Here is a 23990-nt window from a genome sequence, read left to right as displayed (position 1 = left end):
ACAGATGAAATTTAATACAAGCCTTTACAGAAGAATACATATTACGAATGACGTTAAACAATTTTACATGAGAACTTTTTTTAAGCAGTACATCCAACAATTTCTTTATATCAACGTAATCAAAAGTCTTTTCTCAAATCGATAAAAGCACAATAAAATCTACCTTTTGGCTTACATAAATAGTTTGAACACAATGCTTGCAATATGAATAAATTATCAACGTTTGAGTAATTTTGGCGGAAACCAGCTTGACATTCTGATAAAAGATCATTTACATCTCCCGACATCTTGAAAAATTCAGGGGTACTCCATCCTCACCTGCAGATTTACCACTTTTCAGAGCATCTACTATTTGTCTACCTGTTATTTTACCTGATAAAATATCATCCGTGAAAGACAAATCATTACAATCCACACACTTTTGTAAATTAATACTAGTATATTGGGAAACAAAACAATCAAACTCGATTACATCAACTTTCGGATTAAGCAAATTATTGAAATAAACGTACCAAATATCAGGAGACATCGAATAACTTGAAACATTTCCACGTATAACTTTCTTTAACGTCTTCCAAAAACTCTTACAATCTCCATGTTGAGCAGACCTCTGTATATCATCACATATTTTGGCATTATAAGAACGTTTTTGTCTTTTCACAACATTTTTTATATTCAGTTTTGGCATCCACATATAACTTTTAGTGTAAATCACATTTAAATTTTCTGAATTTGTTCAATAGAAAATATTTTCTCGATTTTAATTGACTACAATCCTTATTAAACCAAGGTGTTTGGTGTGAATGAGATTTCCGTGTGATTGTATGATAAGCTCCTGCATTCACGCCACAGTGAATTAATATATCAATTAGCCGTAGTACAGCAGTTTTCCTGCAATAATAAAGTAAATGTGTTCAACATATCTATGACATCTTTACTGCGGAGACGATTTTGATATGGAATTTGACAATCCGAAGGAAGCCGGTAACTTATCCTACCCTTATCATGACTATGATTCAATTTTTTGTGAATTCGGAATCTCATTATTCCTTACAGATGGGATAATATTCTTAAAATAGCACACCGAGTATTATTTATTTGCCCTATTTACAAAATGGTAGGTACAATGTCTTATGATTTGTTAATAAACGGCACTTACTAGCAGTGGGGGTATTTTATGGTGTATTTTACGTCACACAGATATATTAATGTCAAATATATAAAACTAAACTACAACTTGTTTTAATTGTTTGCTTAAATCCTTTTACAAATTAAAGTTAATTTCAACACAAATAAATCAAAAGAGTAAGCAGGTGTTACTAGTATATAGAATTTGACCATTATATTGACAATTGTTTAAACGTCAAACAAGAATTTCCAAATAGATTCTCTAGTTCATCTAAAGTAATATTGAATGCATTTCTATATTTATAGACGTTGTCAAGGAGTTATGCGACCTGGAAATATATTTATTTGCTCCATAGTGGTTATCGAATGTATCACTATAAGGTAATAGACATTTGATACAACATTTATGTTCATTTAACGCCAGTACAAACTGATATAGTGTGAATATAGGAGACGGGAAAATTAACTAGGTTGCATACTCCTTACCAGATGATCATATAGATGTGCTCAGGTTATGTATAAGCTCTTATATCGTCGTAACGTAAAATACACCCCTATCTATAATGTATATTGTATCTTCCCAACATATTTAGATTTTTACAACAAATGGACTTGATGTTCAGTGTCTTCAATAAGGCATGAGCGGTTACCTTCGGAAAGTTACTGGATGCAATTTTTTTCTCTTTTGATGTTTTCTTTCTTTTTGGAGCATAACGTAAAATACAAAAAAATAAGCGACAGTGGAATTTCATTACAATTTTACTAATATCCTCAAATATTAGGTTAAATGACTACCTCACAGTAAAATTTAGCATGATATTTTCTACATGTGATGCTATACATATCGTAAGAATATAATATATATATTTTCATGCATTATAGTAATGGGAAATGAACACAGAATACCGAATGTAGATTTATTTCCAAACTCATTTTTGTGAAGAAGTTCAATATTTTTACACTTGCAATCGCAATAGAGTAAATGTGCAGAATGAGTGATAATCTGGTTCAGAGGTTGTTCTTGCAATAAAATATCCACATATGATAAACATAGAGTCAACTCCATCTCCATGCTTCAACGCTTCAACAAGTCAATACCACTGTCTTCCGAAATCTCGCACCCGACAAGCCCGCGAGTGTATACATAGGAATGCAAGTTACATTGTATAAGGAAGATTAACATAAATAATTGAAAAATGCAATAATTTCACCAGTTACAGTTAAATCCGCTTGAAATGTGATTTTAGTGCTTTGCTTATGCAAAGAGAAATTCCCCATGAAAATCGTCCACGGACGACGTTTTGCCTCTGATGTGCAGCAAAGCTAGTAATCAAATGTGCTGCACATCTGACTGTGTGCTTCACATCGCCGCTAGAACTGAAATACTTCCGTATGCAGATACAATTAATAAGGGGTAACATTTCCTCAGTATTGTGTATTTGTATTGTGGATTCATAAACAAACAACCTTGTAGTTATATGAGCAACTGACTGTCCGAGATTAAAGAATTAATACGAATGGTTTTATGCTTTTCCATTTCTTTAAATGACGATACAAACTTAAGCTGAACTCACCTTTCAAAATCCTCAGTTGTCCTGTCCGATTTGGTAAAGTAAATTGTCACAGACGTTGCTCACAGTGCTGTATGGCGTTGTGACTGTCGCCGGATCGTCGCACACTGGGAGATGGTTGCTCCTCCACCAGCACGACCGTCGTTGGTGTTGCCGGGTCACGTGATACGTACCGATGACGATTCTGGGACGAATGGCGATGCGTGTTTTGTGCAACGCTTGTGTGACGTCAGGAAACGGCAGGGGGCGGCGCCGGTTCAGAAATCATAAGATAGAAAATAACAACAAATGACCTTTTCTGATTGACAGATTCACGTGGTTTACAATAATACACTATTATGTAAAGTGGACGAAGTTTATGCTCATATATCACAGACTGAAAATAGTGCTTCTTTCGAAAATGTGCTTATTGACAAAAATGAAGGCAGTTTTGGAATGAGAGCAGTTTGCACAGGTCATTCTGAATACACATACAACTGGAGACATGGTCTCCCAAAGAAATATAAATATGATCAACAACAACAATATCCTGGATGAGGAATGTATCGAGCCAGAACCTGGATCACTGGATCACTGGAATACTGGATCACTGGGATACTCGAGCACTGGAATACTGGATCACTGGAATACTGAATCACGGGAGACTGGAATACTGGATCACTGGAATACTGAATCACTGGATCACTGGAATACTGGATCACTGGATTCTGGATCACTGGAATACTGAATACTGGATCACTGGAATACTGATCACTGGGATCACTGGAATACTGGATCACTGGAATACTGGATCACTGGAATACTGCATCACTGGGGATACTGGATCACTGGAATTCTGGACTGGAATACTGGATCACTGGAATACTGGATCACTGGAATACTGAATCACTGGAATACTGGATCACTGGAATACTGGAATACTGGATCACTGGGATACTCGAGCGCTAGAATACTGGATCACTGGGGACTTGAACACTGGATCAATGGGAGACTGGATCTCTGGGGACTGGATCACTGGGGGACTGGAATACTGGACTACAGAATCACTAGGAGACTGGATCACTGGAGTACTGAATCACTGGAGCACCGGAATACTGGATCAGTGGGGGACTGGATCACTGGAATACTGAATCACTGGATCACCGGAATACTGGAGCACTGGGGGACTGGAATATTGGATCAGTGGGGGCTGGATCACTGGAATACTGAATCACTGGGGACTGGATCACTGGAATACTGAATCACTGGAGCACTGGAATATTGGATCACTGGGGACTGGATCACTGGAATACTGGATCACTGGAGACAGGATCACTGGAATACTGGAGCACTGGGGTACTGGATCACTAGAATACTAAGATCACTGGGGACTGGATCACTAGAAACTGGATCACTGGGGAACTGGAGCTTGGATCACTGGAATACTAAAAGCACTGGCACTGAGCACTGGGGACTGGAGCACTGGAATACTGAATCACCCTTGTATCCTTAATGAAAAAGATTATTGATCTTCCCTGGAATAACACGACTTGGTCCCGAATGACCAGATTATAATCGGAGGGCGTTACTCAATGTAAGAACCTGAAACCATTACTTTCAAGTTAAAACCGGACGATGGAATAAACACCCCAAAATGAAAGATTATACTTTCTTTGTAAAACAAAAACGTGTATCAAAACCTGTTACTGCAGGAACCCGAATATACACACAATGAACCAATGCGACTGCAATAAACAATTAACAAGTGGCAAATTAATATTCTGCAAAATAAATGTGCCCCGTTTTAAGCACCCCCTCCTCCCCAAATCATAATTAAATTAAATTAAAATTTAAAAATAGGAAAAAAGGAAAACAATAACATATTAGAGTAACATTTTCATTTAACTGGTTAAATGCATGCACACACATAGCTTATTCTTGCACCCAAGCGATATGTCTACATTACTTTGTGTATCATCCATGTATGTAACATATGTAAGTTGTACATAATAATGTTATAAACATGTACCTCTAATGCCGCAGGAAACTAAAAGTTCAGTTCAATTTTGTTCTCTGAGCATACCATGGAACTGTTGGACCTCGGCGCCTCTTGGAAATTCGTCTCAGATCGCCAAGGCAAATATCGTATAAGTAAAAGCGATACGAGGGGTGTCCCAGAGGTTTCCGGCCTAACCATGAAAAATACGATATGTATGAAAATCTGTCTATATATTTTTCAACATAGTCCCCCTTGACACACTTTCCAACGTTTCTTCTACATTTGTAACCCATCCGAAAAACAGTTTGTCACGTGACCCTTAACCTTTTTCATGCTAATGTTCCCATATGGGAACATGGCAGAAAAGGCTTTGTAACTTTTTGATGCATGAAGATAAATTAATGTGCTTCAACCATATTGATCTTTGCCAATGTTCTAACATTTCAAAGTCATACTCTGAATTTTTTTTTAAAGAAATGACCAGGGTCCAAAAATGCAACAAAATGACACAGAGACTCAAAAAGAGAGGCACACACAGAGACACAGACACACACACAGTCACAGAGACGTACACGCACACGCACGCACGCACACATCAATGTCAATGAGTTTACCAGTTATTTCATGCTGAAATAGAGAAGATTTTGTAATACCACTTTGATGGTTTAAATAAATATTAAAGAAAAATATGTTTTCAATAACTTGTACACAATCATTTCTTTTCAAAATTAACCCTCTGAGATGAGGAACAACCTCTCCCGCTTATTTCATTCTGAAGTAAGTATGGCTTGTATGGTTGTGTCATGCACCTCCCACGTGTATGTTTCTCTAGTTGTGTAGGTCATCGTGCACACAATACTCAGATGAAAGGTATGTATGGTCACGGCTGGTAAATCTAATACGATAATGACAGTAATGTCAACACAACATTACCTGGAGGCTAAAATCATTATGCAAAATGAAGCCACTATTTGCTTGAAGGAGGAGGGACATCAACTTTTCGGGGTGAGACCTCAAAGTAAACCTTTCAACTCAGTTCAAATCTGCATTCTATATTAGAAGGTGAGCATTCGGCTGTCTGTATAACAACATCTTGTTTATTGCTGCCATTGGCTGATTTTTCAAAAAGTAGCTTAATAAAGTACATAAGTAGTTCAAGTGATTTTGCTGTTACTAAGTGTTTGTCGGCTGAATGCAAAGTTCAAAGCAACACGCATAATTTTCCATGGTGTTAACCCTTAGTTTTAGTCTCTATACGCGAACACGACCAGCCATCGGATTTGTGGCGCCACATTGTGACTGAGTGAGTATGGTTTTGTGCCAATTTTAGCAATGTTCCAGCAATGTCACGGCGGGGAACGCCAGAAATGGGCTTCACCCATTGTACCCATGTGGGGAATCAAATTCAGGCCTTCGGCGTGACGAGCGAACACTTGAACCACAAGGCTACCCCACCGCCCCGCCACAATGTTATGGATGTATGATGTATGCATCAATTACAGAAAGAGTCACTACATTGCGAAGTTCATGTCTGACGAGGACGCCAAGTACAACGCACGTATTGATTTTACAATCGCCATTTAATTACTGCCATTGATTATGTGAAATTGGAAACAACATATTTAATGTGAAATTTTATACATGATAGGTTACTTTCGCTGTTGGCATATGTGGGTTTGTTGGTAGGTAACTGAATGGAAAATGTATGCATTTCATTTTTCTCTAAAATCTCTACAAAGAGTTTTTTATGGACTGACAACTTCTGTATGGTATGCTGATAACCTTTGTCCTGGGGCGGGGGTAGCCCAGTGGGTAAAGCGTTCGCTCGTCACGCCGAAGACCCGGGTTCGATACCCTACACTGACTCACCCTTTTGCCCTTCTGGCTTCAACATCTGTAATCACAGCAAGTATCAACAATGTCAACACACTGTACACCAACTCCTCAATTGTACAAACTCAAATATCCCTCCATGTATATATCCAGTAAGGTATTATGTACAGATCTGTAACTATGTCTGCATATAGGGGTTGTTTGTGCCAGTGTGTGATGGTTGTTAGAGTATGTGTGTTGACTAGATGCGTGCCATTTTTTATAAACTCTGTCAAAGAAACGCAACCCCTGTCCTCAGATATGAAAAATTCGTTTGAATGAAGTTATTGCTTCCAAACTAAATTTTATTCGAATGTATTGAAATGATACACGTAATTAATGAAGATTACCATCCAAACAACTGCATTTGTACGCATAAGTGTATTTTATTGCTTATTCCAGTCACAACGCATGAAATGACCCTCATGGTGACTTCGCACAAAAAACACATGCAAATCATGAAAATGGCAGTTAATGTAGTGTGTATAAAGCCCATGTGCTTCCGTATTATATTCATTCATTTGTCGCCGAAAAGCTGTGTTAAAAATGCCACGATTGAGTGCTGCCGACCGAAATATCGCCATTGGTCGTGTTCAAGCCGGAGAAAGTTTTGGAACTGTTGCACGGCACCTAAATGTTCACAAAACAACGATATCCCGACTTTGGAGCCGCTACAACAACTTCAATTTGACCAACGATCGCCCGAGAAGTGGAAGGCCAAGAATCACGCCCCCCCTTCAAGATCGGTACATCCGGGTCCATCACCTGCGTAATCGGCATGCCCTACCAACCGTGACTGCCACACAAATACCAGGTTTGAGGAGAGTGTCAGCTCAAACGATTAGGAACCGTCTGAAAGAAGCGGGTTTACGTGCCTGTAGACCAGTTGTTGACCTGTACTACGCCCCCTACATCGACGCCGACGACTCAGGTGGTGCAACAACGTAAGGATACGGACTTTACAAAAACTGGAGGCGAATCTGGTTTTCTGATGAATCACGTTTTCTTTTGCAACGTCACGACGGAAGACAGCGTCTGTATAGGAGACGTCATAAACGTTTAGCGCCCATCTGCGTCCGACAGGTGGACAGATTTGGCGGAGAAAGCGTCATGGTTTGGGGAACCATCTCATACAACCAGAAATCTGACTTGGTGATCGTTCCAGGGAACCTGACAGCCCAACGTTACATCAACCACGTGTTAGAGCTTCACCTTCTCCCGATTATTGACCAACAGACACAGATTTTTCAACGGGACAACGCCCGGCCTCATACTGCACGTGCAACAATGAACTTTCTGCAGAATTCCAACGTCAATGTCTTGCCATGACCCTCTAAATCACCAGACCTCAACCCTATTGAACACCTGTGGGATACTCTGGATCGACGCGTACGTCAACGTCAGCCGCCGCCACAGACGCTGCAACAGCTCGCCGTTGCACTGCAGGAGGAGTGGAGAGCCATTCCCCAGGAAAGAATCCGGCGTCTTATCCGTTCTTGTCCAAGGAGATGCCGTGCAGTGATTGCATCGCGTGGTGCTCATACGAGATACTGAGACAGACGCCCCCTGGTGACAAACTGGTGTCTGTGAGATGACTTTGAAATGACAATTTTAAACATGCCCATCTGGGTTATTATTCTGCCAAATTTCAGACTTCTGTCTTAAATAATAAAAATGCCGTGTCGTCCTAAAACTTCAGATCAAAATCTCTAAAATACAGGGGTTGCGTTTCTTTTTTGACAGAGTTTATTATCATGGTTTATGTCCTTTTTCTTGTTGTGTCTCGTAGGCCTAAAGAGGCCGGACAAACAATGTTCTTCTTTTCTTCTATCTTTCTATATTCTTCTTGTACATAATGTCGCTTATCATTTGCTTGATAACGGTGTTAGCATCTACACCGAAACGTCGTATCTATGGCAATCAAGAAGCTGTCTTTCCATAAAACGTGTTCCTAATCCCCATACTGGAAGTTGTCATTGTTTATAGTTTTAACGCAAGCAGTATCATTTTAAGCGTTAGTCGATGGTTATTTTTAGATCTTGCCTAGTCCATTACGGGTATAAGGGGTGTCAAGAGATTGTGTCATCGCTTGTGTTGTGCCCCTTTGACTTGCTTGGCCCCTTTTTGTGTTGATTGGTTCTTTTAAAACACTAAACATTACTTGCACGTCAGCCATTGCACTTCACTTCAATCCGATCGCAGTTCAGAGCATAAAACAACTAACACGTCCGATCTAAAGGTAGGAACAATATTTCCAAGTATTTTATATATGTTGTAACTAAATAACAATGTTATTAGTGCTAATTAAATGTTCTTCTTGATAATAAAATAGGTTAAAGTATATTTGTGCAATTGTAAATATTATGCCAAGGTAAGTAGACAATCTTGCAGTGATATAGTAAATAACGATCATGCTTAAAACTATGATACTTTGTTTATTTGAATGATGTTTATGCATAGGTTATTTATTGTGCATTATAACCATAGCGCACTTGGTTTGCATTGTACTTACGATGCAGAATGATTGAATGTGTGATTGATTTTGGGTATGACCTAATGTGGCTTTACACATAGTTACGTCAGAACCGAACCATAGCTATTGATTGTTGTGATTTTGTATACATACATATTTAGAATATTGAGACTTTGGTTTGCTTTGTTCTTGTAGCAGCAGTATATTCCTCCTTTGGAGGCGTGGCTCTTCTTCTACACCCCAGTGTCACGCACAGGGTATGAACGTTATCATTGTGTCATATGTATAAAGTTATTATGTTATTCACATAGTTGATGGATTTTATGTATTATGTACAAACACGTTCACCATAATGTGTACGTTGGTACGACGTATTTGAAACCGTTATTCTAATACCAAGGAGTTACTGTTCTTGGTGGTTCAGTCAACGTGTTAATGGCTATGTACCTATTACCACAACAACATTATATAATGTGCACCTGTTGACATTAATTGATATTACACTCATTTCTAATGTTAGAAATGATATAAGAGATTCAATGATTGTATATATTTATCTATATTTACATGTTTGCCCTTAACTTGGCACTTATTTTGTAAGCATGTGTTTCAGGTGTCTGTCAATAAAGAATAGATCTCACAACCCGTAATCAGTGTCTGGTCCTCAGTATTCCCATTCACGTCCCGGTTACAATACCAGCTTCTAAACTCCAGATAAAGACATTGTCTGTAACAGTCATTGTGATCACGTGCTCAGTGCTGCCCTCTCCTGCACCCTGCGACAGGTGCCCTCTGACTTGTGTTGGTTCTGAATTAACTGTTTAATTATTCATTTTTTTGGTATATCACTTTGCATAATTCAAACTTGACTAAACACTGTAATTATACTGGTCTGTTTATGATAGTGCTCTGAAAGGTATACGGCACAATGCATGCATGTTGGTATTCTAATAAGTACTGTTTTCAACGTCATATTTTTTAGTTGTTTTAAACTGTGAAATACGTGCCTTGTGCTAGGGAGTTGCTTGCAGCCATGCGCAGTTTCGATGTGATAGTTCACGCGGGGACCTTGTGACCCAAATAGGCTACCATCACCTTCGAGTATGTACAGACCTAACTAGGCTACCATCACATTCAGTATGTACAGGACGTAAAGGGTGTCTGTGTACAACAGCTAGAAAGGAGTAAAATCAATATTGTCTTAAACATACCTGTGATGATTAAACGGTTTGTGACCATGGTTATTGCTGTGGCAAGCATCAACCTTTCTTGTCTTCTTGTATCAACTGCTCTGTCGGTCAGCTGTCTCCCAGGTGTGATCTGTTGGTGGTCAGCTGTCTCCCAGGTGTGATCTGCTGGTGGTCAGGTGTCTCCCAGGTGTGACATGTTGGTGGTCACCTGTCTCTCGGGTGTGATCTGTTGGTGGTCAGCTGTCTCCCAGGTGTGTGATCTGTTGGTGGTCACCTGTCTTCCAGGTGTGATCTGTTGGTGATCACCTGAGCATTGTGCCACATTGATGGTTGCCCTACCTTGGTAACGTACGTCACTTGACATGGACCCAGTCCTTTTGTCATGACATTGTGCTTGATGTTGCTAGAATGTACTTCATCTGACATTGTGCTTGATGTTGCTAGAATGTACTTTATCTGACATTGTGCTTGATGTTGCTAGAATGTACTTGATCTGACATTGTGCTTGATGTTGCTAGAATTACTTTTATCTGACATTGTGCTTGATGTTGCTAGAATGTACTTTATCTGACATTGTGCTTGATCTTGACATTGTGCTTGATGTTGCTAGAATGTACTTTATCTGACATTGTGCTTGATGTTGCTAGAATGTACTTCATCTGACATTGTGCTTGATGTTGCTAGAATGTACTTTATCTGACATTGTGCTTGATGTTGCTAGAATGTACTTCATCTGATATTGTGCTTGATGTTGCTGAAACATTCTGAAATCTGACAATGTGCTTAATGTTGCTGGAGCATACCGACATCTCACAATGTGCTTGAAGTTGTTGGAACATACTTATTTCTGACATTTTGCTTGCTGTTGCTAGAAAATACTGACACCTGATACTACAATATTCCAACAATATGGAGGCTGGGGACAACGAAAATTCCCAGAGCTTATTCTACCCATGTTTGGAATCGAACCCAGTGCTTCGGCGTGACAAACAAGCACTTTAACCACGAGGACAACCGACCAACCTGTTTAGAGAGAACTAGTCATAATAAAGCAGCAGCTTATTGTATATATATATATATACAACGAAAGAGGATCCAGTCATAGTTATATCGAAGCATCTAATGGAAATGTCAGCCCATGCGTAGACAAAATATCAAAACAAAACTATGTCTTTTATGACATGTTTTCAATTCATATATGCTGAGAAAAGTTGTATTCTCATGCTGCATGTTGACTACATCCTCTGTGTTAATGTATGACACTTCGACAGACCCACTCCACCAGCTATGACGACCAGGTAACCGTTGCTGATTGAATAGAGTGCTCGACTTCCACGGAGAAATATGTTATCTGTGTTTGCATGGGTAGGAGCGAACGTAATGGCGAGGGTAGGGCGACGGTAGGAGTTGTAGTGGTAAGAGCGTCCGCCCGGAGAGCGGAAGGTCGCAGGTTCGATCCCCGACCGCGTCATAAGACGTTACTATATGGTACTTGTTGATCTCTGCCTTGCGCTCGGCATTAATGGGAACAACAAGGACTGGTCGGCTCGGAGTCAGTATAATGTGTCTGAGTGGGGTATTCATGCTTCACTGCGGCATGGTATCTCAGTGTGCTAGCACTATAAAACCAGTTTAAGTCTGGGCTAATACAAGCAGCCACACATACACACGCATGCACGTCGTCATATGAGCGAAATATTCTGAAGTACGACGTTAAACCCAATTTCATCTCTCCTCTTGTTAAATCACAGAATCATATATTGTTGGTATGAAATTTATACCCGTTACATAGAAAATACTCACACATTAAACACTGCTGCAGGGCTTAGCTTGTTTTACTTACGTTTTTTAATATTCTCACATTTTGTTGTTGCTGGGGATTTGTGTGTGGCGGTGATTCGCTCAGATAACATCCAACAGTTGGGGTAATAACGTCATCGTGTTAAACTAATCCAAAACAACTGCTCAAAGAGTGAGTGAGTGAGTTTAGTTTTACGCCGCACTCGGCAATATTCCATGTATATGACGGCAATCTGTAAATAATCGAGTTTAGACCAGACAATCCAGTGATCAACAGCATGATCATCGATATACGCAACTGGGAACCGATGACATGTGTCAACCAAGTCAGCGAGCCTGACCACCCGATCCCGTTAGTCGCCTCTTACGACAGGCATGGGATACTGGAGATCAATTCTAACCCGGGCCTTCACGGGTGCTCAAAAGAAAGTATACAGTGTGTTTGACCAAACTTGAAAAGAAAAGGGAAAAGCATATAAATGAACATGTATTTAGTTTTAATGGAGTATTCAACACTACACGAAATATACACAATTTCATACAAAGTCGAAAGTACCGTTTGACGGACCCTGAAAGACACGTGGTATCATAGTCTGAACGTTTACACAAATCAACAGGCGGTTGTTTGCAAAATGTCATCAAATGTTGAATCAATAGTGACTGTGACCACCACTGGCTTCAATACACGCCAAAACACGTTGACGCATTGATGACGAAAGGCGAAGAATGACGTTAGGCGTAATCCGTTGCCATTCCTGTCGGAGACAGTAGTTGTTTAGCGGTGATAGGTGGCGCTGGCAGTCTTCTGATTGGTCGATCCAGATAGTTCCATAAGTGTTCTATCGGATTCATGTCGGGTGAATACGCTGACCACGGCAAAACATCGATGTTAGCGTTATGCCGAAAGTCGTTTGTCAGTCTTGCTGTATGAGGCCTTGCGTTATCGTGCTGGTAGACAATACCACGTGGTTGTTGCTGGATAAATGGCAGCAAGACTGGTCGCAAAACTTCATCCCTGTATCTTCGAGCATTCAGGTTGCCATGAATAATCACCAGTCGCGTTTTGTGATATTCGTCTTCTTGTTAGGATATAATGCCTCAACTATTGAACATTTGCTCTGGTTTATCACCATTTCTTTCAAAGATAACATACCTGACCGATGCTCATGGTGTCAGCCATTGGGTTTGTATGCGTCATACAGCTGGACAATAGCTGAATGCGGTGTTAAACAGAAAACGAAACGACAGCTCTCGCCCATGGTAGCCGTGGCATTTACACAGGTGCACAAAGTACAAGGCCGATACTTCCACGATGTGGGTAAACTCGCTGACTCTGTTGACAGACTGTGGTGTACCTCATCCAGTGAAAGAGTGAAAGAGCCTGGCGTGCTTGTCACGACTGGCTCGTGGCAATATAAGCACAGATATTGACACATACATATCGATACCTAACGCGATCTGAACATATCATGGTACGCTGATGAGGTGAAACTCTCGGAGCTACATAAATTCCCATTCACATCACTACTCACTCGCTCGAACCGTAAAGGCGTTTATTTAACCATATTTATATTCATGAAAATATACAAGTCATGAATGGATTGGCCAACAAGCACCGAGTAGCTTGTTTGAAGGCCGCTCCAATATACACAAATTAATACATATACAAGTAAATACAGAAACAGATGACACAATAATGATGCAAGTTTATTTATCAGCAATCACGATGAGGATAATGCACGAATATCGATTAACGCGATTATGTCGTGGAATTTATTGCCCCGTGAAGCTGTTAACGCTACTTCCCTGAATCAATTTAAAACCATGATAAACCAAACAAAAACTCGCAATTAGTTTGATTTAAATTTTGGAGCTAGATTTTGCTAAATCATCCCTTGTCGCCTTAAACTCTGCTGTATTGATCTAAACGCAGACAGCTATGATCGACATACATTGGAAACATCCTGGTGTTCATGTGGTCATTATAACGTAGACGTTATTCTCTGCATTTTTACATGTCGTAGGTATCAAATGTAAGAAAAACTATGCATTTATATTCAAGGATACGATGTTAAAACTACTCTATGCGGTAACAGCGCATTTAATAACTCAACTAATAGTAACATTCTCAACTCATTACACTAGTTCATTTCTAAAAGCTTCCAGTGATTATCGGCACTACATATATACTCAATGTAGCTCAAATTTCATATGATTGGATTTTCTGCTGCAGCTCATTTCGTTGCTAGGCATAACCAACACCATAACGAACATATTCATTATTATCATACATCTAATATTTGTGTCAGCATTATTCTGTTGTTGCTGTTAAATTATTTCATTTATGTATCCAGCTATTGTAATAATGCACTGGAGCGGCGTTCATATAATCCACTAGGCTTGTTCTCCTATCCAGGTTTCAGTTTTGGCGAAATTAAAATATGTTTCAACAAATATCGATTCGTTTGTTTGACACATGTCTGAGACGTGCGTAAAATCTCCCGTTGTCGTCGTGTCTGGTAAAAGCGACATATTTATTTCTTCCCTTCTGAGATCGAAACTAACTTGACTTTTTCTCAGATTTTTTTCGGTTTCGGTTTTCCGCTACACGAAGCATAACTATGCAATGTAATAAACATAACGATAAAAAGGCTCGAGTTATACTTTCATTATACAGCCAAAGACATATTTGACAACTGGCACTAAAGTCACAAGAAGACAGAGTTATTTCCCTTGCTAATGAATTAATAGTTTTAATTATCAGTGCTGGCCTCCATATCATCGAGGTTATCACCAACATGACTCTCTAGGCCTGGATAAATGCACTGGAGATTACCAATCGGCGCCAATAGATTGACTGACTGACTGACTGCCTTCAGGTTGGTTTTACGCCGCTTTTAGCAATATTCCAGCAACATCCCGGCGGGGACACCAAAATGGGCTTCACTCATTGTACCCATGTGGGATTAACCACTGGCTTCTATATATGATTCGAACCCGGGTCTTCGGCGTGATGAGCCAACGCTTTAACCATTAGGCTACCCCACCGCCCTTGGTGCCATTAGACGCTGGCTACGTTGTTAAGTGGCATCATTGTTATCTCATCTTTGATGACTTGATTAATCCCTGGCTTCTATATATGTTATTGACATTAAACCCTGGCTTCTATATATGTTATTGAGATTAACCACAGGCTTCCCTTGTTCAGTCCTCACCATTGATGACTGATGCCTGGATTAATCCCTGGCTTCATTCTCCATTGCCATTATAGTCTGGTAGGATGGGTACAGCATTCAAGTCAAGTGGAAGTTTTGTGATGAAAGCAAGACATTGTGTGTTTTATATTCATCCGACATGCTAGTTTAATATAAAAAGTTTGGTTCCAAGCTGAAATATGGTGCAAATAGTACTTTTTTATTAGGGATTAAACTACTGAAGCACTGTACAAAATGGTTGTGAAAAGGTTGCTAAAACGGCCAGAAGGTCATAATGGGAGAGTTGAATATTTATAGTTTCAGGTTATTAACTGTATCCAAGTGTATTTCTCTATTTTTCATGGATTTTTTTTATCAAAAGAAAACCTCAAAATATTTTGTTGGAATACGAAAAAAATTAAAATAATGAACACTCCCTCTCTCTCAAAATGGCAGCTAGCAGACGAATTTAAGCAGATAAGCAGATTTTGTGCATTTTGTAGGTATGCGGTTGCTTCAGTTTATACAATCAATGTAATTCAAGTTATTCATAAATGTGAAAGAACAGTTATGCATGAAACTAAAAGATATGTTTATTCCTGTTTGGTGAGACAACCAGCAAGGGAGCAGTCCATATTTCAAAATGTAGCTGCTCAGTATGAGATTATAATTGATCATTTTTTTTATTAACATGTTTAAAGCTCTTCTTCTAAAAGCAGAGTTCTTTGAAAATAGATAAGAATATAATGAAATGATGGGCAGAAAACTCTATTTTCTGATTCACACTCTCTCAGTTTAATCCCTTGAAATAATTCGAAAAGTTTTCATTTCGGATCATTCTACAATGTTTATAATCTTTGAAACAAATATACCAAATACATGTGGCGAGAAATCTTCTTTTTGTTGTTGTATTTCTGTCAACAAAGACACACATGCAGATGTCGATATGGAATCAGATTGTCCAGTTGCACAACTGACAGAGACAGATAATCTGTTCCTTAAGTGTATTATAATATAGAGACACATGTATAGTGTAAACATTTTCAAAAGCAAGCTGGTGGTTGTCCACAAAGAAACAAGTACCGGCAGGAAATCTTCCACTAACCCTGCAGCACTGAAACTACACATGCTGAGATCGCATTTCCAAGCATACATATATATATCTGGCATAATGCCATCTGTGCCAATATTGACCTTCCTTCCCCAGAAAAGTATGGCTGGACTCTAACTGAGGACGTTTCAAACCAGTCACCACAACAGTTCCGCCACCTCCTACATCGATCATTCAACTGGTTCAATCATTCAAGATGTTCTACCAGCCTATCTGTATCTCACAAGACCAGACTCCCATGCATTGAAATGTACATGCTCAACGGCCGACTCTTGTGAAGATGTCTTCACTATTCACTCTAGCGATTCAGACACTGACACTGATAGTGACTGATAAAAAACGTAAAGCCTAACATTCAAGTCATTGGACATCTGTTTAACTCAAAACTATTCGCAGTAGAATTGAATGACGCACCAAACCGATTGTATATTGTAGTAGCCAAGACAATTTCATTGCGTGTTTGACCTTGAGAAAAGGCATTATATAATTATACAATTTAAAAATAGAGAAACGCATAGGTGATTTTTAGAATATTGGACTCATGTAGCTGTGGCAAAAACAATACAAGTATACTATTTCTTCCCAAAACGTCATCTTAGTGTGATTGTAAACAGCTTCAGCGCCAAAACGCGGCAATTTTAACTTTGTCCCTTGTTTTAGAAGCGTTTGAAGAAATATTTGCCAAAACGTCACCAAGAAAACATGCAAAGCAAAATGCAGGTGCAAGTAAGCGGACAGCAGGCGGTATCGATCATTCTAAAAAGGCAAACGGTGTGTTCAATTTTTTTATTCGTTTTAGCCTGGAAAAGAGGAAATCATCATGCTACGACTGTGTGCAGTTAATCGAAACATCGCCATAGGCCGCCTTGAAGCTGGGGCGTCGCAGTCTGCAGTTCATCACATGTGGTGCTGTGTGGTCTTGTGCATCTAGCTCAGGTCACAAATTAGTCCAAGTTAAGCAACGTTGGGCATGGAGAGTCCTTGGATGGGTGACCGTGTTTGGCAGCTACACTCCTGAGAGTTTCTAGGACTTCAGTCCTGATCCACAACGAAGTGCATGTAATACATGTGGTCTCACCTTCAGCAAGTGTTTTTCAAAATTGGATCTGTCGAGCAGCAGATAATTCGTATCCGGTGGGATATGGTATGTGATTATAACCTATCATTTCGCAAGCAGCTTGGGTTATCCAGGGTAATAATGTGATGTGCTTTGATTGCTAGCGCTATGAGCATTCACCTAGTAAATGAAGTGTAGAGCAATATAAATGCACATATTATTGTTACAAGAGCACCATATCTCGCCTTTGGGGCCGTTTCCTGCAGACAGATTCCACCCAAGCAATACATCTGGGCTGCTCACTTGCGTCATCGTCTTGAAACAGCCGTGGAGACTGCACAACACATCCCTGGTTTGAGAAGAATTTCTGACCAAACCTTCAGGAATCAATTGCGTGAAGTGGGGATTTGACCAGGAAGGCCAGTTGTCAAAATGGAAGACAGTGTGTTTAACGTCAGAGAAATGAACGTTTTGCCCCTAATTGCATTTGACAGTTCAACAGCTTCGGTGGAGGCGTGTCATGGTGTGGGGTTAAATATCCAGCACACATAGATCTGATTTAGAGGTGGTTCAGGGGAATTTGACAGCAAATCGGTACATCAAACAAGTCCTTGCATGTCTCAGACTTCCGATTATGGACCGACAGAGGGAGCTGTTCCAGTATGCCAACGGTACTTCATATACAGCACGCGTCACTGTCCGCTACCTTACCAATTCTAACATCTTTGTCTTGCTATGGCCTTCCCGATCACTAGATCTGAACCCAGAATGAATTCGAATTCCAGAGCCGTCGAGCTACGATTTGGAAGCTTCTGTTTCCAAAAGATGTTCGGGCGGAGGGAACTGTCAGTAGGAGTTGGTTATCGGATCGCAAAGATCTTACAGGTTGGTATTTGTGAATAAGTTCGTTGAGATAGGGAGGTGACTCAGAGTGGTATCCACGGAAAGTTAGAGTGAGTGTTTTGACCTTGATTCTGTCTACAATCTTCAGCCAGTGTAGATTCTTCAGTACAGGGGTGATGTGGTCTGATTTTCATGTTCTCTTGATTAATCGTGCAGCGGAATTCTGGACTTTTTGCAGTTTGTTGATGAGACGGTTTAGGAGGCCATAAAGAAGTGAATTGCTGTAGTCAAGATGAGACATAACACAGGCTTGCACAAGCATGGATGAAGTTTGGAAGTTGATGAATTGACGGATGCGACTGATGTTCCTGACGTTCATATAGGCTCGTCGACAGACTTTGCTGACGTGAGACTCGGCCCTGAGTGTAGAGTCGAAAATGACACCGAGATTCCTGGTTTCCTGGCTAGGGTCGATGATACTGGTTGACACTTTGAACTCAGGACGTGACAGTTTAGGTCTGTTGAAAACGCGCCTCAGGCACTTCCACAACTGGCCAGAGTGGGTCAGAATTCCACAAGAGCGACTTCGTCAACTTATCCAGTATGTGTCGAGACTGTGCCGAGCAGTATTTGCTGCCAATGATGGCCATACAAAGTACTCACCTTTACCCCCACCTCTAGACTCAAGTAAAGAGAAACATGTCAATAAAGGTTGTTGCTATGTTGGGGAACTCTTTGTCTATAGACGTTTGATTTTTTCTAAAATGGATTATGCGTTTCTTATTTTGAAGAGTATATTCTGGATCTGCCACTGTTATCCCCTGTTAAAGAAGGATAACCTAGATCCAAACTTGCTTAAAACTTTCGACCAGTCTCTAACCTGAAGTTTATATCCAAGATACTTGAGAGAGCGGTTAATATTCGACTCAGGTATCATTTCTCTGCCTTTTCACTTTTGGATAAATTCCAGTCCGCCTACAGATCAAATCATAGCACCGAGTCAGCTCTCCTTAGAGTCTCCAACGACTTACTTACAGCTGTTGATGAAGGCAAACTAGCTACTCTTATCTTGCTTGACCTCTCTTCTGCCTTCGATACAATCGACCACCAACTTCTTCTGGAAAGACTCAAGGGCCAATTTGGAATCCATGGGGTACCCCTCATCTGGCAGAAGTCAGACTGTCCTGTTAGATAACATCAAATCACAAACCTCCTTGGTCCACTGTGGTGTACCCCAGGGATCGGTACTCGGTCCGCTTCTTTTCAATGCATACACGACCGATGTTGCAGACGTAATTGACAAACATGGCATTTGCCATCATTCGTTTGCAGGTGACACCCAACTTCTGAAAAACTCAACTCCCAAGGACTTTCACACTTGTCTTCATAAAATAACAGACTGTACTAAAGATGTTAAGTCATGGATGACAAACAACTTGCTAAAGTTAAATGATGACAAAACTGAGGTAATGGTTGTTGGATCAGGCAATTGCATAAACAAATTATCACCAGTACTGTTCTGGTAGCAGATGCAGAGATACAACCAGTGGACTCAATTAAATACCTCAGGTTACACTTGACTCACACCTGGCGGTGGATACTCATGTAAATCAACTCTGCAGAATACGCTACTTTCATCTACGAGCCATTGGCAGAATACGCCATCTCATCAGTCGTGATGCAGCACACGGTCTGGTCCAGGGACTTGTTATATCAAGAATTGATTACTGCAATAGCCTCCTTTTGGTATTTCTCAGAAGCTGTTATAAAAATTGCAAAATGTCCAAAATACAGCCTCCCGAATCATAAGCAGAACTTCAAAGCGCTCACACATAACACCTGTCATGAAAACCTCCACTGGCTGCATGTTAAATCAAGAATTGACTTTAAATTATTGTGTTTTGTCTACAAATGCCTCAATGGCATAGGCCCAGAATACTTGAAAGAACTTCTTACCCCATACACTCCAGAAAGACAGCTCCGTTCTCAGAATCTGAACCTACTCTCTGTGCCTCGGTTCAAAGCTGCAAACTTTTGGAAGGAAATCCTTTGCCTGCTCTGTCCCTCTACTCTGGAACTCTCTCCCTATCACCATTAAATCAGCAGTTGACTTTACTTCCTTCAAACGACTTCTCAAGACTCATCTGTTTTCACTGCATTATGACTAGCTACTAGTCCCTAATTGTATATATGTATATGTATATTATCCACCCACTTTGTTAGCGCTTTGAGCATGGGCCTTGTGCTTGGAAAAGGCGCATTAAAGGTTCACATTTATTATTATTATTATTATTATTATTATTATTATCAGTTTCATGTGAAGACAGTGCTTAAACAGGGTAAGAAGCATATTCCTTTTTCATATTGTAATAGTTCTATATAAAATTTATGCTTTGTGCAGAAATAGGGGTTTTATCCATCATTGTGACTGTCAATCATCGTTAAGATTTGGAGCTAAAAATAACTTTTTTATGTATAAGACTAAAGCAAACACTACCAAGATCTGGTGACTTACAGCATATGAGAAATATATTCCTTAACTAAATATGCATGGTATTTGATATTATACCATTGTTTTGTTCCGAGTGTTTGCAACTTTTTCAGTTCCCGGTTATATTTTGGCGGCCATCTTGGATTTTGAGCTAAAAATAGCTTTCGCACTAAAATTCGGATTGGAACCAAACATTTCTTTAAACTACTTAAACATATAAACACAAAAGAATATATGATTTACTTTCAGCAAGTAACTTTCACTTGACTCCATAAGCTTCTTGACTATTACCAGTCAGAGCCAATGACCTACTGGCTTCCCTTGTCATCTTATCATTGTTGTTGTTTCATAAAATATAAAACGAAAAAACAGACACATGCACACACGGCAACGGAACGTCCGACGGCCCAACTAGGGCTAACATATAAAAATAATACAAAACAAAACATCAAAGCAAACAAAACAAATACCAGCAAAACCATACCATAGTTCATTCACCCCTACATCTGGCAACTTTCAAAATATTAAGATTCATACAAATTTAATTATGCAACACTAACGCTCCCTTCAAGTTACCATGTCTTTCGGTCAAATCAACCATCTTTCGATCAACCACAAGATGGGCTGGCGGGCCCGTGAAATACGCATTATGTCGGAAAGTGCATCATCATCATCATCATCATCATCATCAACAACAACAATAACCTAGTTGTATTCATTCACTTAATGAAGGAGCAAGAATGTACTCCAAACCATCGTGTTCTTAAAAATAATGAGTGAGTGGGTTTAGTTTTACGCCGCACTCAGCAATATTCCAGCTATATGGCGGCGGTCTGTAATAATCGAGTTTGGACCAAACAATCCAGTGATCAACTGCATGATCATCGATCTAAGCAACTGGGAACCGATGACATGTATCAACTAAGTCAGCGAGCCTGACCACCCGATCCCGTTAGTCGCCTCTTACGACAAGCATGGGTTACTGAAGATCAGTTCCAACCCAGATCTTCACGGGTTCCTCAAAATAAATAAACGGACATCCATAAATCCTTACCTTCCCTTACACCATAGTGTAAATCCAGCTCGTGTCCTTGCAGGTAGCAAAAGTCCCCATGGACCCTAGTATGGTGATCTACCTTGATTTGTTGGCAATCTATAGCCTGTTTTCATGTTATGTATTGTCCAAATAATGCTATTAATTTTGATATTACATGCTAGTTCTAACTGTGATAGTCAAGTTCAAGTTGTTTTACTGTCCTTTGACGACAGTGTTATAATGTACACATCTTCATTATCAATGTCAAATTTGTTCTTGTCACGACATGGCTGAAACATTGCCGATGTGACGTTAAATATTAACTCACTCACTCACCTTATACCATTTGTGCGACAGGCACTGGCACTAGGCTTTGTCTCGGGCAAGTTCCAGGTGTAGGACTCAAGCACAGTTGTTTATTAGAAGAACTGTGTAGAAATGTACATAGGATGAAATGCATTTATGACAAGGAATTCAGCGCTTAAAATTCCCGCCTGCCCGACCGTCCGGAACGGTCTATTTTCTTCTCGGAAGGTCAAATTTCAAAAGTAGCCTGTCCGGTGGTCTGGGAGATATTTTTACTCCTAAGAGTAAATATTTCATAATATCAGACGGGTTCTCTTGTCGCCAGTTTGAGGTGTTTAAGGTATTAGGTTAGTTATGTTAAACTACTTACGATTGGACAGTTCATGCTACGATAACCAATCACAATTACGTACGTTTAGTTTTACCTAAACTCGGTGCATTGCCTGTTTGTGTTATGTAAAGTGAGTGAACTGAATTCATGCTGACAATGACAACAATACATATGTTCATCCGTGTGTGGAGTTTCCTGCATCTATCTTAAAACTCAATGGACTTATGAACACTTAGATACGTTACCTTAAATTTTGATCTATGCGTTTCGTTTTTGAAGATTTTATCTTTAATAGCATGTGTCCTGTTCTCCGGTAAACATGTAACTGGCTGTAATGTGTAGGGTTTTAAGGGATAACACATGAAATAAAGTCTAACAAAACTGCAGACATTAACAATCTACATGTAGCTCAGTTTATCTATATGCATACGAAATGAAAGAAGGTTAGAAAAACAGAAAATAGTTATTAAAATTTTAAAAATTCCAGTCCAGGAATACATATATATGTTACTGATATTTTCCACTGGGGATGTAGGATAATCTATGCAGGTAGACAGGTAGATGCTATGAATTTTAAGAAAATGTTTCATTTTTTCGTTCATGCCTTCATGACTATTTGGAACATATTAATTATATGTATATGGGTTGGTGACCTTCATGATTTAGATTCTAATAAAGATTGTGATGATGAAAAACAAAAACAGAAAATCCACAGAAGTTTGGAAAAATGGTGAATCAGCAAACAATACAATTAGATATTTTGCATCAGAAACAACTGTTTTATTTGATGCTGAGGATAAAGGGGCGTGACAGAGGTACTAGGTGGGCTGCAAGGATCTCAGGATAAAGGGGCGAGTCGGAGGTACTAGGTGGGCTGCAAGGATCTCAGGATAAAGGAGCCTGTCAGAGGTACTAGGTGGGCTGTAAGGATCTCAGAATAAAGGAGCGTGTCAGAGGTACTAGGTGGGCTGTAAGGATCTCAGGATAAAGGAGCGTGTCAGAGGTACTAGGTGGGCTGCAAGGATCTCAGGATAAAGAAGCGTGTCAGAAGTACTAGGTGGGCTGTAAGGATCTCAGGATAAAGGAGCGTGTCAGAGGTACTAGGTGGGCTGCAAGGATCTCAGGATAAAGAAGCGTGTCAGAAGTACTAGGTGGGCTGTAAGGATCTCAGGATAAAGGAGCGTGTCAGAGGTACTAGGTGGGCTGTAAGGATCTCAGAATAAAGGAGCGTGTCAGAGGTACTAGGTGGGCTGTAAGGATCTCAGGATAAAGGAGCGTGTCAGAGGTACTAGGTGGGCTGTAAGGATCTCAGGATAAAGGAGCAAGTCAGGGGGTACTAGGTGGGCTGTAAGGATCTCAGGATAAAGGAGCGTGTCAGAGGTACTAGGTGGGCTGCAAGGATCTCAGGATAAAGGAGCGTGTCAGAAGTACTAGGTGGGCTGTAAGGATCTCAGGATAAAGGAGCGTGTCAGAAGTACTAGGTGGGCTGTAAGGATCTCAGGATAAAGGAGCGTGTCAGAAGTACTAGGTGGGCTGTGAGGATCTCAGGATAAAGGAGCGTGTCAGAGGTACTAGGTGGGCTGTAAGGATCTCAGGATAAAGGAGCGTG

General features: G+C 40.0%; 1 protein-coding gene across 1 annotated transcript in view; it reads right to left on the bottom strand.

Moving 5' to 3' along the window:
- LOC124289596 (monocarboxylate transporter 12-like) overlaps positions 1 to 2828 on the bottom strand; it is a 44859-nt gene extending 42031 nt beyond the window's left edge. The window contains exon 1 of the mRNA XM_046726180.1: positions 2703 to 2828. The gene's annotated coding sequence lies outside the window, so the exon portion shown is untranslated. The remainder of the gene's footprint in view (positions 1 to 2702) is intronic.
- Between the last annotated feature and the right edge of the window lie 21162 nt (positions 2829 to 23990).

Source organism: Haliotis rubra, unplaced genomic scaffold (assembly GCF_003918875.1).
Source record: "Haliotis rubra isolate DU_JTF1 unplaced genomic scaffold, ASM391887v1 Scf444, whole genome shotgun sequence".
In the NCBI taxonomy this organism is placed as follows: domain Eukaryota; kingdom Metazoa; phylum Mollusca; class Gastropoda; order Lepetellida; family Haliotidae; genus Haliotis; species Haliotis rubra.
Note: the sequence above shows the minus strand (reverse complement) of the source record. Positions and strands in the feature narration are given on the sequence as shown.